Consider the following 6,507-nt stretch of genomic DNA (forward strand, 5'->3'; position numbering starts at 1 on the left):
CTTTCCCTAGCTCTGCCAGCAGTGTAAAGCATCTCCTCACCCCCCCCCCCCACCAAACACCCAGTGGGTGTGTGGGGTATAGTAAATGCTTATCAAGAAATCGTATGTTCCCTTACTTATTACAGGATGACGCTAATCATTAATGAATGGAAAACAAAACTATTGGCTCTAGATTTTTTTTTTTCTTTTAACTAGCGTGCTCTCTTTTCCCTTATTTCTCCAGGCCATGAGGTTCACTCCAGGCTGGTGCAAGCTGCAAAATGCCTTGCTCATTCGAAAATGGACAGAATGTGTCTCAGGAAAACAGTCAGGAGAAATGAATTTTAAATAATGTATTTACTTTTTGTTTGTAATGTTAGTCTGTGTTTTTTACTATTTTTGTAATAATAGGTAATTTCAGTATTGTTTCGGAATTGGGAAAAAGCGCTCACTTAAGACATTTTAATAAACTTCCACTTCAAGTTTTGTTACCAGGATTACTAGTCGAATAAAAAATAGAAGTGAAAAGGAGTTTAGATTTTAGGAATTGGATTAATCATAAAGCTGCCATTTATCCAGCACTTACCATGGGCCAAGAGTTTCAAGTACATCATTTCTTCTAAGCCTTTCAAGAACCTATGAGGCATCTATCATGATCCTCATTTCCCACATGTGGAAACAGACACAAAAAAGTTAAATAATATAACCCTGATTTATACAGTTCGGAATTGGTGGAGCTAGAATTGGAGCCGAGATTTACCCAATTTCAGTTTGTGTTCTTTTTTTTTTTTTTAATTTTTTTTTTTTTCCAACGTTTTTTTTTTTTTATTTATTTTTGGGACAGAGAGAGACAGAGCATGAACGGGGGAGGGGCAGAGAGAGAGGGAGACACAGAATCGGAAACAGGCTCCAGGCTCCGAGCCGTCAGCCCAGAGCCCGACGCGGGGCTCGAACTCACGGACCGCGAGATCGTGACCTGGCTGAAGTCGGACGCTTAACCGACTGCGCCACCCAGGCGCCCCTCAGTTTGTGTTCTTAACTGTGATTTTTGTTGATCTGAGTGGGTGCAGCTTAACTCACTAATATAGCTCAGGACCTTATACTAAACTGTGTTTCGCCAAGACTCTGAGATGCCGGGGCTATTTTTCTGCAGACACTCAGAAGGCAGAGTCCTGGATTTATATTACTGTTACCATCGTGTTTTCTATAGCATTGACCTCTATTATGTTTCTTTGCTCTTTTGTAAATTCTCATTGACATGAATAAATTCCTACATTAGTAAAGCAAACAGGTTTTCCCCATAGCTAGGGTAATGGATAGCGATGGAAAATAAAAAATAAACAGGTAAGTGTTTGCACTCACTAAGGGACAAATGATAGCACTGGGAGAGGTTGTTTATTCCAGAGCAGTGGTCAGTGATAGCACAGCAGAGCCCAGCAGACACGGCTCGTGACCATATCCTCATTTTTCTTCTTCCTGATGGCTCTCAGGTGGGTGTTGTTGCAATGAAATCACGACCATAAGAATCTACTACTTGGGACCATCTTGCCAGATGTTCCTTCAACTCCATAGCATATTTAATAAAGACTCTTTTAAAATTGAAAAAGCTAGGGGCACCTAAGTGGCTCAGACAATGAGCTTTTGAGTCTTGATTTCAGCTCAGGTCATGATCCCAAGGTTGTGGGATCAAGCCCCATGTCAGGCTCCACACTGAGCCTGGAGCCTGCTTGAGATTCTCTCTCTCTCTCTCTCTCTCTCTCTCTCTCTCTCCCTCAGCCCTTCTCCCCAGCTTGCACTCTTTCTCTCTCTTTCTATATATATAAAAGCAATTAAAAAGAAAAAAAAACACTGAAAAAGCTAAATCTCCATTTAGCCAATATTCCATAGAAACTGAAACTTTCTACATTGATCGGGTGGGTAATTTACGAAAACCAATAGAAGATGTCCCCAAATTGCTGTACTTTGGCTGTTGTGATGTTAGCCAAGCAGCTTCTTTTTTTCCAGAATCTTTTCAAATTTTTCTTTGTAGTGTAGACTTCATACACAAAGTGAAGTGGAGAATTCAGACAAAAGGTGAAGTTGTGTATCACCTTCTATCACACATTGTGTTTTGAGAATGAGGCTGCCTTCACAGAAATAGCTCAAATGTATTAAGAACTAAGCCAAACAACTAATCATCTTCTAAGTCAATTTTTCTTCCGACTTAATAGCCATCCTTGAAACAGGATTATATCCAACTGATTCATGTTGCATATGCTTTATTCTCAAAAGTCTTTTGGGCTCATTTATGCCCTTGCTTTTTCTCAGTGTTCTTTGATGCCAAAGTGCTTGAAACAAATGCTTGTTAATAGTATTTAAAAACAAAAACACAGTGCTATAAAGGTTCCTACCCTGAATTGTTGTTGGTTGACCAATGGACTCTCTTAAGCCAACCCAGGCTTAGGAATTTTGTTTTGATTCTAAAATGTAAATGGTGTCTCTTGAAATTTAGTAGGTCCCATATCAAGAAAGAACTTCAAAGGTTTTCGTATCTTTTTAAAATGTAATTTTATAATTGTTTTGCATGTTCTAAATGGTGTTGTTTATGTAAACTGTCAACATTATCACATAATAAAATAAGTTTATTTTTAAAACAAAGCAATCTTATTTCTTTGGAAATTTTTTGGTGGTACCATGAATTACGAAAAATAAGTTTGCAGATTATTGCTTTGAAGACTTTATATTTTATAGAGATGACCATTGATACATTTGAAATAGTCCATTTTGATTATATGTTTTTCTTAGAAACTAATGAATTTGAAAGTGTGGTGGACGCCTATGAGATTGTCTGCCCAACAGCCTGGCCATATTTTTGAACCCCACCAGCAGCTGCACTTGGTTGGTTTAAGGTGAGCGCTTCACGAAGGTGAGCAATTTGGAGTCATTCCCGGTAGGACCAGGAACCAGAACAGAAGTTAATCTTTTGGGGTTCTTGGCGCATAAAAAATGTACATTTTGAAGATATTGCAGTCATGTTTTGCTCCATGTGGTCCAGAAAAGCAAAAAATGCTGGTCAGAGAAGAACAGAGACCAGACTCGAGTTTCCTGATGGTCTGAGTCCCCATTATGTGTATTCTCAAAGTTTAGCCTCATTCTGCTCCTATCTGGGGGCTCTATGAGACATATTATCATTATAATAAGTACTCTATTTGGATTTCTGGAACCTGGAACCAAGGTCCTGACCAACTCTGGTGCATCATGAGATTGTGGACAAGTTTCTTAAAACGGAAATGGCATCCTCTCTGAAACAGAATATCGAGCTATGTTTTCCAAAGAGTGCCTTCGATTGTAGGAGAGGAACGTTTCCAGCAACAATATTCCATCTTCATCATACAGTCTTTCAAGATGATAGTTGCGACAGGTATGGAATTCAGGAAGCACTGACTGGGCACCTACTGTTTTTAGGCGCTGTACCACCATGACAAATGCGAGGGCTCAATAAGACATGGCCTCTGAGGAAGCTTACAGTTTAGTGGGAGAAGCAGCAATGCACTGATGATTTCAATATAATTTGGTGCTCTGGGACAGGTTCGATGTCAAATGAGATTCGCGGACTAAACTAGCTTACAAAGAATTGGGGTAGGCTTCTGAAAGATATTACATCTGAACTGATGTCTCTGAGAAATAAAGGTTTCTGCCCCAAATTCTGGGCCAGGCCAAATATTTCTTGGATCCTTGTCAAATTCTATAGAATTTCTTAGAAAGTTCTAGCAGTGGAGGAACAGGGAATGAAAGAAAAGAACAAATTGAGCCTCTATACCTTTTTCCAAAATGCCCTGGGCATGACAGGCTAGGGTATACGGACTTGTGAGCTGAGAGGTGAGATGTTCCTGGTTCCAGTGATGTTATATTATTAAGTGATGGGCTGAGATGGGGAAGAAATTTTGATGTCCTTCCTGAAGTGGATTATGTGGGCCTTTCACATTTCCCACTTCCTATCGTTGCCCATGGAGTAGGCAAGTTACACAGAAAATGGAGTAAATGCTCTGGGACACATAACTTGCTATTTGGACAAAGCTCTGGTTTATGCAAAATTTTGTGGCCTTTCAGTGCCCATGGCTTTAAGACCAAGCTGATGCCTCAATGAGACCTTGATTTTAGTATGTTCCGCATAGATTCTGTTATGAGAGCCTAAATATATTGGGGCATTGCTATCATTCCCAGAATATTTAGTAAGTACCAAAAGGGCCAAGTATCTTAGATGTCGGGGCTACATCAGTGAAGAAACGGTTAAAAAAAAAAAAAAATCTGTGACCTCATGGAGCTTATATCCCAGTGGATATAATCTTTCATAGCATGGAATTTAAAACTAGGCTTATCCAAGAAGTTACGTTACCCAGAGCACATTGTCGTTAGACTTTTAACCTATGCCATGGTCTCGGAGCGTGAAACTCCAGATGAGCATTCACAGCAAAAAACTCGTCATATGGAAGGACTAGCAGATTCCCCTTGATCTCCAAATGATTTACCTGTTTTGATAGTGACTTTCAAGAGCAAAAAAAAGTATAGCCATATGTCTTTGGTGTAAAAATCTTTGTTTATGCTTTATTTTGTTTTATTTTTTTGCCATGATTAATGAATAAGGTGTCACATTTGCGCATCTGTTCTTTTTCAAAGAATCCTCTATGCGTCAAAGAATTTTTCAAAAAAGGACCCTGTTCCCATGTGATCATCTTTGGCAGCTAAGCGTTAATACCAGAACATAATGTGCAAATAGTTTATTCTTGCCTGTTTGTTAATGTTACTGGATCCTGAGAATGCGTATCTTAACAATAATATCTAGGTGGCACTTCTGTAAACTGATTCTTCCCCAGAACCTTTGAGCTATTGGTGTTTGAAGCCATCTGAAATTCTGTATTAGGAAACTAAATAAATTGTATAACTTCGAAAAACTCTATCAGCAATTCATTTCAGGTGATAAGTTATAAGGAAACTTTCTGCTACTGGAAATATCAAAATGTGGATCTGTAGGTATGTTTAGCTAACAATTCCAGTCAGTACTTGTATTATAAAAACAATGGTAACCAAACATGTTTGTGAGGTTTTTTTTCCCCTCCATGTTTTATTTTGTTTACTCAAGTTTAAGTCACAAAAAAGTAAATGTGCAACAGAGGTACTTCGAGAGTGGTTTTCTTTTTTCTTCTTTGGTTTATTTAAAAGAAGTCAAACAGGATTCTTCACAAACACAGAGCTCCTTAATATTGCTTGTTGTGGCAAGTATAATTATTTTTGTAGGACGTGTGCAGAATAATGAAATATTGCAAAACTCTGTGATCCAAGCTAGATGAAGAATTTTCATATACTGGGTTTTAGTAAAAAGTGAGAGGGCACCTTTTTCTGACTTGCTCTGTAAAATGAATTTTGAAATACTGCAGTGTATAAACTAATTTTAGTAAGCCTGTTTCTGGCATATTCTTTTTTAACACCTAAAAACCTTTGTTTACTCAATGAACTAGAACTAACAATTCTAAAAAAAAAAAGAAAAGAAAAGAAAAGAAAAGAAAAATCATTTACACAGTGTTTTTTTGTTCGTTGGTTGGTTTTTGTTTTATTTTATTTTATTGATGTTTATTTATTTAGTTTTGAGAGAGAGAGGGCACAAGAGGGGAGGGGCAGAGAGAGAGACACAGAATGTGAAGTAGGCTCCAGCCTCTGAGCTGTCAGCACAGAGCCTGATGTGGGGCTCAAACCCATGAACTGTGAGATCATGATCTTAGCTGAGGTCAGACACTCAACCATCTGAGCCACCCAGGTGCCCGTGTTTGTTTTACTCTTAAAGATAATCTAGTCTTGGGTACTGGACCTCCACCCCTCTGCCTCCTAACTCTGACTGCATGTCAAAGTATCTGAAGTCTTTTTTTTTTAATTAAAAAAATTTTTTTTAAATCTTTATTTGTGAGAGAGAAAGAGACAGAGCATTAGCAGGGGAGGAACAGAGAGAGAAGGAGACACAGAATCCGAAGCAGGCTCCAGGCTCTGAGCTGTCAGCACAGAGCCTGACGCAGGGCTGAAACCCATGAACCGTGAGATCATGACCTGAGCAGAAGTCAGACGCTCAACCAACTGAACTCTTAACCCAGGCGCCCCCAGAGTATCTGAACTCTTAACCAATCCAGTGCCCCTCATCATTCCCTTAATGGCATAGAGATGGGGTAACTTGCTGCTGAGCTCTTAAAATGTAAAGGTTATGAGCACAGAATCTTTGTTCAGACAGACCTGGGCTTTACTCCAAGGTATCTCACTTACAGTGGGGCCCTGGGCAGTTTCCTTAACCTTACTAATGTTCTCATCAACAGGTGGGAAAAAACAAACAAACAAACAATAAAACCGGGTGGGCTGAGAGGATTAGATGAGATAACTCAAGCAAAATGCTTAGTTCTCTGCACCTGGAATATTTTAAACACTCTCTGGGGGAAGGGTTCACTTAATATTAGTTATTATTAGTAAGATCAATAATAATAGTGATGATGATGATGTTCTCGAATAACT

The 6,507-nt window shown here is 38.9% G+C and overlaps 1 protein-coding gene across 2 annotated transcripts in view; it reads left to right on the forward strand.

The window, feature by feature from the left end:
- Window positions 1-476, forward strand: part of BTC (betacellulin) — a 44,889-nt gene extending 44,413 nt beyond the window's left edge. For both annotated transcript variants that reach the window (XM_058722276.1, XM_058722277.1), the window contains one exon: window positions 243-476. The gene's annotated coding sequence lies outside the window, so the exon portion shown is untranslated. The remainder of the gene's footprint in view (window positions 1-242) is intronic.
- Window positions 477-6,507: the final 6,031 nt, after the last annotated feature.

Source organism: Neofelis nebulosa, chromosome 3 (assembly GCF_028018385.1).
Source record: "Neofelis nebulosa isolate mNeoNeb1 chromosome 3, mNeoNeb1.pri, whole genome shotgun sequence".
Lineage (NCBI taxonomy): Eukaryota > Metazoa > Chordata > Mammalia > Carnivora > Felidae > Neofelis > Neofelis nebulosa.